Below are 13,058 nucleotides of genomic sequence, written 5' to 3' on the forward strand. Positions count from 1 at the left end.
ACGAAAATATGGTTACAATTGCGTAGAAGTATGCATGATTAAGGATACGAGTAATTAGTAACTTATACCATCTACCCAGCATTAAATTCCCAGTTAGTTAAAAACATACTTACTCGTATTAGCGATACAAAAGACTTTGAAACAGCATTAAAGTCCACTGAACATGGTACATCGTATGTACTATATATCCTAATATGATCCTTTGAAAATCAATTTTGATCTCTTACTAGCCTGGTATACCCCCATTAGTAAAGTACCCATTAGGTTCTAGATCCTGCACAACCCACAGCCAAATTGTATCCATCTCCATGTAATTGCACTGAATACTCAGCACTTTATTTGCTCAGCGCCCCCCTCGACCAGTTCATTATGGGCACGGATGTGGATTTTCATTGCCTGTGCACTATTTTTATTTGGACATTTCATTTCGGTTTGATGTGGCCACAGTGCGGAGCATATTTCTACAAGCCAGATAAATGCAGCTCGCGATAATGAAACTGAACAGCACGACTTTGACCGCCAATATCGAAATATACAGCGAAAATGCTCAAATAATTGCACAATAAATTGAGCAAATACACATTTCGCTGGATATTATATGAAATTTTGATAGATATTAGCGGGGAAACGGACATGGATCGCAAACGTATATCTCAATCAATTAGGACAAAACATTCATATATACACCGCTTCCCGATTATTATTATGATTTTTATTGGAATGGTTATGGGGCCATAAGCAGAACATGCCACACATTCGATTCGGCATCGGGCTCATTGGTTCATTGGATTGCCTCAACTTTGGCATGGTATGCTCGAATTTAGTAACTGATACGCAGGCCCGCAACAATGGCCACATAACCCGGGTCCAGTTATAGCAACAGGGCCCGAAAAGAAAGCCATAACGGGGCCAAAGAGAATCCTTTCTTGGCGAAATTGCCACAATAAATGCTAAAATGTGATTGTGCTTTAATAGTGCCGCCTTTGTCTGTGACTCTCATAGCCACCAGGGACATATCTACACACCATATGCAATATGGAGCACATATCACATATGGCTATGTGTGGGCTTTCCATTTGAGCCTGCACTAGACAGCACGTGCCAAACCAAGAAAAAAAAAAAACAAATCAGAGGACTCGTCGTGGCTAAAAAACTTGTCTGACTCCTTTGAGTTTGGCTTGTCACTGACCGAATCGTTGGCGCTTTCATATGTGTGTACATATGCCAACATTTTGCCGCCTTAAAGTGTTTTGCCGTTTGCGTATGCAACTTTAATAGACCTTCAGTCCAAAGGAATTCAAGCCAACATGCAGCACTGCCTGATCCTGGGACAGCTGTCCTTCACCGTTAGCTCTGACACAAGATTTTGTGCTGGCATATGCGCAGGGAATTCCTGGCCGTGGATCAACTTATAAAATTACTATTGGCAAGAAGAACTTATTGCAAAAGCCCTAATAAATTATTCACTGGCACTAATTTTCTTAAATATTGAGAAAGCGGTCATAATGCAGCACCAATGCCATGATAGCATACGAAATTAATAATTAATTAAATCTAGTGATGCATTGTAAATATTCATAATATTTAATTCGAGTAGGTGTAGCCAACCAGTAGCTCTATACATATTCAATTGTAATTATTTGCTGGCTTATTCTTAATTTTGTTAAATTTATATGCTTTTGAATTGTATTTCAGTATTGCAGAAAGTAGAGCATTTGGCATAGGCTAGATCCTGAATTGTTCTGGCCTTTCTCAGGGCGTCATCCTCTATATGAATGTCGGCTGTCAATAACCATTGTGGTGTTCATACATCGCTCTTGTCTAGCAAATTGGTTCAGTGGATTAGTGGTGCGGGTATATATCTGTCCTTCTGTGTACGAGTGTGTCTGTCATTGTGCCGGGATATTGGGACATGACTCTGACAGCGCCACAAAATGGCGATCCACTCGCAACTCCACTACCCCAATCACTGGCTGGATATCGTAAGCTCGGCTAAAGGCTCTCCGTTTATTCTTTTAAGTGGCAAGGGCAAACAAAAGAAAATAATTGGGCAAGCGAACGAACCCTCCCCCAAAAGCCACATCTTTCAAAATCTATCAAAATCTCGCTTGTGTGCACAATGACTCAGGCTGACTTTGGCTTTAAAAGGCCTTGCGAAGTGAAACGAAATCGGGTATTTGGTTCACGCTCCATTCCATCTGCACAATTCACACACAGCCGTGTTAATCCGCACTAATTTGTTGGCCATAATTCACTGGCCCGGCCGAAAGCGAAAGCCAAATCCGTACGTAGTCCCTGCCGAATAGCTGAGCCATTTTCAAGTTGCCTATCCTCAGATCCAACCGCTCAGTGTTTAGTTTGCCATTTACACTGTGATGGATATCATGGAAATTATCCTTTTTAATTGACAGCTGTTATGTGGATTTGGCCAGCCTCAGCATTAAACCCTGATTACGCGCCAAATTTATTTTTTGGCCAGTCCCCAGACCATCCGTGAAATGTAACCGGATTCGGATGGACGACGGGGGATGCTCATTTTTATGAGCGTAACTTCTTGTTCTTGAATTTGGTTTCCAGCCGACGCCAAATATCCTTCGAAGCGCATTAGGCTGGCCATTCCTCTTGTTTCACTTTTTCGCCGGCGATACTATCGCCGGCATAATGAAGGACCTTCACCCCCAGCACCACCCCGGCATAAATAAGGACCTACTAGCCATAGAGAAGGCGGAACGAACGACTGAGAAACGGGGAGCTCGGTGGTTCAGTGGTTCGGCAAGGATACAGGCAACGACGGCAAAGGACAACAATGGAGACAACGACGGGGATAACTAAGCCGGGCGGCCTTACGTGCGCAGGATTTAATCGATGGACTTAGTTTATTGTTTTCAAATTGAAATTGCAAATTCAAAACGCAACCCCGCGACACTTGCCACTCCACCCCCCCATAAATTGTGTAGCCTGTCCCCAGCGCGCCAAATATTCCCAGCCCCCGCCCCATAACTATTTCGCACTTGCCTCGTCGCTGGGTTATTAAATTCTCTAAAACTGAAGTTTAAAATTGAATCCTTTTAATAAAAAGTCCAAGGAGGCGGGATGGAAAAAAACAACAAAGCACACCATGTAATTCAATTCGAATCCAAAGCCGAAGCCGAATTTTGTGCCTGATTCTGCTTTATGGCATCCCGGCGTTTTCCGGCCCACAACTTCGTGCCAAAATCTTTGCTTTTGGGCCCCGTGGCACACCTTTTACTTTTATGGCAAAACAAGAAACTTTGCTGCCTCACCAGAAATATTTTTGGCACAAATTTCGAATGTTGCATAAAAACTTTGGCTATTAAATGAAAATAGAAATTGCCTGCCTGTAAAATCAACTTTTTCCGAGCATTCATTTAGTAACAACATGTTGTTACTGGAAGCTGCGCTCTAAATAACCCAACTATATAGCATCAACTCCGCATAACTTTCTGCGAAGTCTGTGGTTGGCTGACCCTCTGACGATGGTTTGAAACAAAAAAAAAAGGGAGCTAACTTATTCGGAAATTTGTCTTGTTTAAAAGTGGAAAAGGGTATCATCACAAGCTACAAACTTATAAATTACACAAACTGTTCCAGAATCATGTGCCATTTAATGGCAAGTCAGGAGACAAAGCCTCCAGTGCGTGGGCACATTATCTATGTAAGCTCATAATATTTCACTTAGAATTTAATAAGCGCAATACAATCACTCAAAACGACCAGTACATCCTTTGTTTCTGCCGACATCAATCGGTATTTGGGTGATTACGGCCAGTGTGTGTTGGCCAATACCACCATGATGGGAAATTCGACTAATAAATGTTGTGATTACCATTTGTCTTGTGTCAGTTTCATAGATTTCGAGAAACACAAAATATTTGTCGCTTGACGGCACAAAAGGATATTCCCTTGCGTGTGTATGTGTGTGTGGGTGGCTGGACCTTAACAATTTATGGCCGTGATATTTCAATTTGCCAGAATATATGTGACTACATTAATTTTGCTTTGTTTCTGATTGCAACTTTGTATTCAATTATCGCAAACGGCGAACCAAACAGCATTTTCCGATGCGAAGAGAAAATTTCCCAGCTCACAAGGACCTCGCTCGCTCTTTGCAGCTGCGCAACTATCAAGGACTCGACTCTTACGTGGCTGTGAACAAATGAGCTTAACTAATTTCAATGCACATTTATTACCTGCCTCGGGGTAATTACAAATACCAAGGGTGTCGTTGGGTTCCGAGCAAGTTGTGTCCTTGAAGTCCGCACCTTCAATGTTCTGGACAGCCTTCTGGCCGAAAAAAAAAACTTTTACATTTTTCTATCAGTTCTTGCAAAGAAGTGTCCTAGGAAAAGGCTATATGTGAGCGCCTCGGGGCAGCATCGACGACGAAAGTTTGCCACAAAAAAGAGCATTATTTTTTTTATCCGAATCGAACTCTGTTCGCCTCAAGGCTCCGCCTGATGACAGACTTAACAAGCATACGCACTGGTGACCACGACACCTTCCACGCTGGCTACGTGTGCAAAATTTAGAGCTTAGTCCGACATGACCTTAAGTGTCAATTCATTGAAAATTTATAATTCACCAGTCGACCATGAGGCCCGTGCATGTGTATGGCATTGCACAGATACACATGGAAAACTCTTCTTTCGATTTCGAAGCTCACTAACTAACTAACTTTCTTAATTAAATAAGAGTCGTATATCGAACTTATTTGCGCATTTTTCTGTTTTCCACTTACGGATAATTAAAACACGTTAGCTGAAAAAGTATTGTTTTCACATGGCGATTGTTTTAGAATAATATATTTAACTTATCCAGCACTTTGAGCCACTTCAGGAAATATTTTCTTTTCAATTGATTTGATATTTTGTGTGAATTTTCATTGGCAATTTATGGCGAATGATTGAAGTGCTTTCAATACGAATTTATTCCCTTGTTTATTTCTCTGGCTTACGCTCAATTATGACTGGCCTTTTTAAAACTCCTTCTAATTTGTTTAGCTTTCAATTGGATTTATTGGTACAGACTGCAATCGAATGCAAATGGAAGTGTTCAACAACTCGAACAGCTCATGATTTTCCCGTAACATTTGTCACATCCTTTGCAGGCCCGGGATGAGCTGCAGAAAATTACCCAGTGCGAAAAGAGCCGGGTAAATATTTTATATACCGAATACTTCCACTCAAGCACTGTTCCGTCTTTATCTGCATCTCATATCGGGTTCCACGCCCACAAGTCTTCACCTGAAGCGCCCACAACTATGCATCGCAGGACGCGATGACAAAGGCGCAGGATTCGCGGGGGCCACAGGATGCAGGCGTCCTGGAGCGACGAACAAAAAAATAATAAAAAAATGGCGAAAAAATCCAACCTGCACAGGGAAACGTTTTGCGGCATTTGTGCCCCATCCTTAGTGCTGTGTGTCTGTTGGCTTGCCAGTGCAACTTATGCAAATTTATTGGAAAATACTTCGTTATTTTTTTATTCCTCAGTTCTTTTCTCGCTTCACTTTGCTGCCGAGAAGGAGAGGCGTTTCCCTTTTTGCGGCATAACTTTTGATACCCTTTCGGCAAAAGGTATGTGAACTATCTTGAAAAATTGCAGATAAATTATCCTATAGGTGCAATATTCCATAGATAACAGTTAGTAAAAGCCATAGAATCTGATGAATTCTTCGCCATTTCACTTAAATTGAAACATTGACAAGCTGCTGCTTCAAGGGAATAAGAATGTCAACTTCGGAATCGACGGCCCTTCAATGCATTTATTCTGCCAGCGTTATTCTGCATTTTATTTGTACATATCTGACGTCTTTTGCAGTTCGTCTTCAATTTTATTGTGGGGCACCGAATTGTGGGCGTCTTACATTTATTTTCCATTTGGAATGCAAGTTATTTCGCCACGCAAGACAAAGAAAGCAGCCATTGCTTATGAAACGGCTTTCCATCCCCGTGGAAAAGGTGATCTAATGGGCGGACGGCAGCCCGGTTTTCACTTTGACTTTATGCAACTGCAAAAGCAGCTGCATCCGCATCCGCATCTAGATCTGCATACAAATTCGGTTCTAAGCCAACCGAAAGGCAATTAATCAAGCTGATCTGGACTTTGCAGCTAGCTCCTCATTTGCTCGGCTCATTGTTCCGAGCAGTGCCATCATTAATTTGTTAGCCAATTGTTTGCTTTTGCCACTGTTGCTGCGCTCCGATTTTCCTCGGAGTTTCCCCGCTTTTCCTCCAACGGCACCGCAGAATTGTTTACAGCATTTTGCCTTTGTCATTCTGGCCATTTTCCGCACGACCGCGCAAACTATTTGTGCGGCCTTTTTATTTCACTTTCTAATATGAATGGTTCGCTCTGCCTTAAGCTGCTTAAGCGGCTGAGATAGAAATGGACTCGACGATCGAGGATTGCTGGAGGTGGCTGGACTCGTCGGGTGTGCGGCGTAATTAATTATAACTGAATTCATTTATTTCCCTTTTTATATGCGACGTAAATCTAGGCAACATCTTAGAAGTGCTGTCAACAATTTCTCTCACAGTTGCAACTTCTAGATGGTCGTTAATTAATGTGAGCATTTCAGGCGAAGTGGCGCGCATACAACTTTGGAGAACATCATAGAATTTATTTGGTCTCATGTGAAAAAGTTTGAGCCAAAGGCAATGAAAGTGGCTTCACAACTGCTGAAAGTGTGGGAAATTCGAGCACTAGTAGCACAAGTATTCATCATGCTTAAACATTCATTCATGATTAAACTATAATATTAAGCTATAGTTCTATGCAGTTTCAGGTTTCAGGTTCAGGTTTCAGGTGTACATAAAAGTCTTATTTTAATTAGATGTACTTGCGGGAATTTCTCTTCCAGATAAATCTCGAACCCTTGCAAAAGGGCTTTACCCAATTTGCCTACTCTGACTACTTATCAAATCCCTCATTGACCTCAAACTTAGTAAATTACCGCATTTTGAGGTGATGTAGGACAACGGAAGATGGAAATTTCGGTCTAGAGCTGGGTGGGCTGGGCTCCACGTCCCACCGCCATGGACAGGGACATGGAGACAGTAATTTGCATAAAGCCGGAGCCGGCTGATGGAGTGAATGTTGTAATTTAATTAGCTGCCACTTCCACTTCACTCAGTGGTTGGTATCAGTTGTTGCAACCTAATTGAAATTACCTGCGCTAATAAACAAGAGCACAGGTGGTGTGGGCCTTCAGTTCGGCGCACTGCATTTTCTCTGCCGTAGATCTGCGATTGAAATTCCGCAAAAAAGATATGCTGCAGCTGCAGCCAGAGGCCAAAGTAAGTGAGTTTCCAAGTTTCTGACAAACAAAATTGGAAAATAGCTTTTGACTGGGCGTGGCATCAATCAAACCTTTAGCAAGTAAATCAATCGATAACGGTCCATTGTCTACGTATGAGAGCATAGAAGCGCTAAATCACGTATACGACGGGTTGGACCATGTTACCATCGCCGTTCACTTGCGAAACAATTCATCAAAGGTCTGACCAAATATTCGCCAATTGCCAGAGCTGTCGACTCTCTTTTTTGGCAATTAGTTCTTCAGAAGCTCAAGCTGGATTCCCCGAACGAACGACGAAGTGCCCATTAAATTATCATAGAAATTCAATTATACCCCGCGATGCGAAGCGAAGCGGATGTTTCCTTTAAACGATTTCGTTGGAGGGAAACGGGAAAATATCGTTTAATGATCCGCTCGTAAACATTCCGGGCATCCGGCCAGGTAAGCAATCGATCATAATACAACTTTTTGGTATCGCTGTTAAGCTCGCAGCGGGCATAAAACTCACATTATACTAAATATCTAATGACCAGAAGGTATGCAAACCGAAATTTATACCCTTACGGACGCGTCGAAATTGCTGCAGCGTGCTCCATTAGCGAATAATATGAATGCACCGCCAAACGCTAAACTTCCATCGCAAGAAGCTCAGCGTTGAGTGCCGAGAAGTATGCTATTAAAATTATACCTTGCCAAAGGACGAAATTACAAGCAAAGTTAACAAGAGCGACGGCCACATAAAAGTTTTCCATATTAATGAGCTTTACCGCACCCCGAAAAAAAACCACAACGTACATTGAGCGTTTTAAAATTGTTGAAGTGGAGGAGGAGGAGCGATGGCCTCCCCGGTTGGTGACCATTCCTAGGGGGTGTCACTGACTGAGCCGGTTAATGGAGTTGAGTGAGTTTTCATAAGCCATTTAACGGTCTACAAAGCCGCTGTCGGCGCAATTCGCCAGCGAAGAATTGGTCAAGAGACGCGGCAATATGGATTGGATCTGAATGGGGCCATCAACACATTGAAATGGGATAAAGCTGGCTTTGAGGGTAGCTATTAGGCTAATACATAAAATGGTCATTTATTATATATTTTTAAAAAATATATTTTTAAGTTTTCTATTTATCAAAAGAGAGAAGTAACAACACATTGCATGTAAAATTAAGAGTAGCTTAATACAAAGCGTTTAAAATCGCTTCTTATGTTGATTTAATCCTTACTCCCAAAAATCTAGAATGTGTTTCCAGTTATTAACTTAAGCTTGCTATAAGCTTGCTTAACTATTGTAACATATACTTCGTTCTCTATTGAAAAATGTAATCATTTAGTAAACGTCTGAAATGCATTTTACTTAAATAAGTAAACTTGCAAATGGTTATGTTGTGCCTTAGACATTTTCATCTTTTTCATAAGCTATAAGAATATTAATATTTACACAAATGGAGCACTAGACTTTCCTCGTCCAGTGTTTCCTTTATTTACCCATGGTTTTTGGCCAACTCAGGGGAAAATCTGACAAGCAGTAAGAAAATGAATTTTATTTCACAAGGGGCGTCCGCAAGCAAATTAAGGCTGATGTATATGCATCGCCCTATATGTATATTGAATACGAAATGCCGTCAAGGTTGCCATTGCTCCGATTTCCGAGGATGGGAAATGGCACTATCCTGCCCTCATACGTTGGCTGCTATTTAAGCAACGTAACTTAAAATAATCGCACTCATATATAATCCGAGGCATGCAACTTTCAGTTCCTGTGCCAATGCCACACACACACACACTGCCATCCGTAAGGATATACACACACACACACAGTGAGAGGGAGGCTCTGCTGCTCCTTAGCATAAGTAATAAATGTACTACGCCGCATGAGAGAAATCGCTTGGAATGGCAGGAAAATAAATTATCGAACTTCGATTTCACTACTCGTTCTTTTCCCGGCCATTTCCCGCTCTATTTTCAATTTGTATTTTATGATTTTGTACGCTTTTCGGTCTAAGGTTATAAAATTGATACGTAAAGAGAACGGAGAAATTTCAGCTGAGTTGATAGTTTAAAGGATATTTAGCTTGAATAGCACACCCATGTCTGCGAATTTAATGTGTGTGTGTGTAACCGGATATCCCATCGCCAGATCTGGGCTATGTTTGCCCGTTGAGGGCCTTTCAGGTTAGGCAAATATTATTATTTTCACCCGCATTGGATTTCAATTTCTGTGCGGTCCGGCAAGGTCACAGCGCCAAGCATTTAGAGGACTTGTAGTATTTTTCACAAATTGAACAATTGAACCGGGGATCCAGCTCAAGGCTAACAAATTGAGCGATGTCGCCTGCACTCGAGTCGGATTCAATTTGTGCTGCACACTAATGCGAAGTATCTGTGTGAAGCGGCTATCCTTCGCGCGCGCATGTGTGTGTGTGTGTGTGTGTGTCCGGGGTCATGTCAAGCTAACGTTCAACACCGTCTCATTAATCATGCTGGCCACACACACTCACACAATTCCACTTGCACACAGACAACATGTGGCCTCTTTCTTTGTGTCTCTGTGGGTTGCAACTTTTCCCGCTTGCCCGCTCCACTTTCCCTCTTTTTTTTGCTTTTTGATTAAAATTCAACTTTTGACTCCTGCATTGTAATGGCTGACATCATTTGCTTGCCACTGCTGACCACCTGTGCCCGCTTTCCACTCGCAGACAGACACACAAAGTGTTTGTCTGTGTGGGCGGTCGCCGAAAGCTTTGTGTAACTTCTCAGTTTGATAATCTTTCAACACAAACATGGATTAGAAGCTGCATGGGTGGACTCGCAAATACACTCACTTCCATGACGTATTTAATTAGAAGTGCAAAAAGTTATTCACTGCCAACTGTAGCTAGATGAATAAATTAGCGAAAAGTTAGATATTTCCAAAAGGAATGCATGCCATTGCTTTTTTGTTCTTTTTGAGTGCAACTAAAAATGTATAATAAAGCGTAACATTTTATTCAACTAAACTTGATTCGTTGAGTACAATCCTATTCATGCAACTAAATAATTGAAACCCCATTCCGCTTTCAAAATACGAAGTGTGAACAATCCATGTTCGATTTGAATAAAACTAACACCTCAAATCCAATCAATTACTCACATTTTTCGACTCATAGCGAATGCACCCGTCCTGGTGAGGAGCATCTAAAACAGCCGGTCCGGCCGAGCTTTCCATTCGATTCGCTCTATTCTTTTTGTTGTTACGGTACACAATTTTAACTTTCCGCCCGCCGTGTGATATTTGTCGGGACTTGGCGAATTCATTTATTTAAAAAAAAGAAGGACCTTTTCGCATAAAGAATTCATTTGGGCTGCCTACTTTTGGGGTCGCGGTGGGTCCGGCATTGTTCAGCTGTCACGTCCGTCATCAGCATCAGCATCAGCTGTCGGGAGCCCGAGCTGGAGCTCGAACTCCAGCCGGATCCGTGCCCAGAGCCGGATCCTGACCATGTTTTTAGGCCGTCCTGCTGAACTGCTGAACTGGTGGAGTGGCCTACGTGCTGCGAGCACTCCGGGTGTTTGTGTTTATGTGCGGTTCTAATGTTTTGTTAGCCTTCATTACATGCATTCATTTCTGGCCAGGCCGTCGGCTCACTCAAATTGCCATCAGCAACGGACGAGATTGTGTGCCGTTTGCATTTGACAAATGACAAACTCCACCGGCCTTGAGCACCACTGGAGCCCACTTTCCCCACACACACACACACGCGCAGAGGATGTCCAGGCCCCCGGCAAAATACTGCTAATGATGTCATTAATTTTGCACAATTTTTAATGCATTTGCAATTGATTTTGGTCTTTTTCGGTATGTCCATGCTACGCTAAAAGCCTCTCCAAATGTTTGTGATTGGAATTGCACAAAAAAGGATTCGCTTCTGGGTATTTTAGTTTTCCAAACAGTGTGGGCAAACGAAAGAAAAGCATTTGCCAAGCAAATACAAGGCAGCAATGCAAATGCAGCAACAGCAGTAGCATCAGCATCAGCATCAGCATCAGCATCAGCATCAGCAGCTTCCTGATTGCCACTTTGCCCCCGGACTAACGACTTTGCCCCCACCCCCTAGCCCACTGACATTGTGGCAATGCCAATGGCAATGGCAGCCGCAAAATATTTGCGCTAATTGAGATAAAATACAATTTAATGGGTGTGCAAACGGGCATGGAGAAGTGGTTGTTAAGTTTTCCTGCCCCTAGAGGTGCTCTTCCAAAGAGTGCAATATGAAGTTGGGGTAATTAATCCCACCTAAGGAGGATAACCAAAATGGTATATCTTTCAGAATCAGGCTTGAACAATAGTGTGGTTTATAGGTTTTGGGAAATTGGTTATTAGAATTATTAAGCAATTCTTCTTTAATAAAGATATGCTTGTGGTGCAATTGTAAATTTATTCAATATGCTGCAAGTACATCGCTTGAAATAGACTCAAATAGCATCATCCTGACAATTTGCAGACAACACATTGTTCCTCAGACCCAAATAATTAAGCTGAAATGCGGATGCCTGCATTATCGAGCCAAGAAACTTAATATATTTTGCTAGCACTTGCCATTTGAGTGCCCCGCTCCCGCTGCCCAATCTCTTGCCACATTAACCAAACCTCATCGCTCAATGTGTCAATTTCGGATGCAGGACACTGGGAAAATGAGGGGAATTCGCAGATGTTGATGTAGCCACTGCAGCCAGCTGTGACAAAACAAAAGGCAACATCAGACACAGTTTGCCAATGACAAGCAAGCCGAAGACAACACAGCACAACACAACACAACGGAAAATTGACTGCATTTTCCCCACTTTTGTTTGCACAATTTTCAATATGCATTTTCTGAGCTGCTGATGTAAAAATTCCAAAAAAAAACCAGGAAAAGAAAGACAGAAAACGAATCCTGGCAGAGCAGGGAAAGACAACAATAAACAGAGAGTTGAGCAACAATGAAGCTGTTCGCTTGTCGTGCTTCATATCTCTGCCAAACTGTGGCAAACATAACGACTGCCCCTCGATTCCCAGCACTTCACTTAACCGCAATGCTAAAAACTGACAAAACGAATGGCAAAACCAATTGCTGCGAATTGCGGTCAACAGTTTTGATTGTTTTTGTGGCCAAGCCAAGGGTGCTCAGCCTACAACAACCACCCACTGCTAACTGACGTCTTTCGCTGGTTTCCGATAGATAAACAATGCCAGCGAAATACTCAGATTCAGGCAGCTGGTATTCGCCATTCGGCATTCGGCATTTGGCAGCACTTGAACAGGAATCCAAGTGAAACATTCGGCGGGAGATTCTCCAGTATTGCGTTATGCACTTACAATCAATTTGTGGTCATAAATTCAACTGCCACGCCCAGCCCAAAAAAGAAGGACCTCCGCCCCCGCCCAGTTTTTGACGCATCTTGTGCACGTCTGTGCGAGGGAAATATAAAAAAAAATAAGTCCAGGACGAGTCGAACCCAAAAAATAGCAAACATAATGGCGACGCTTTACAACCCTTTGCTGCAACAAATAAAAATTTATGACTCTGCCCGGAGTGAAGCCAAAGTAATGTGTATGCTTATGTGTGTGCAAGAAATGGTGCGAAATAAAATATTGGCTAATAATCGCATGATAATGCCCGAGGATTTGGGCCGTCAGCCTGCGGCAGAAGTTCGCACTCGTGGGACACGCTGCGTATACGCAATCCATTCTCCTTTCTCCCCTTTTTGCGGGCAGTTAATAAT

This window comes from Drosophila mauritiana, chromosome 2R, assembly GCF_004382145.1.
Source record: "Drosophila mauritiana strain mau12 chromosome 2R, ASM438214v1, whole genome shotgun sequence".
In the NCBI taxonomy this organism is placed as follows: domain Eukaryota; kingdom Metazoa; phylum Arthropoda; class Insecta; order Diptera; family Drosophilidae; genus Drosophila; species Drosophila mauritiana.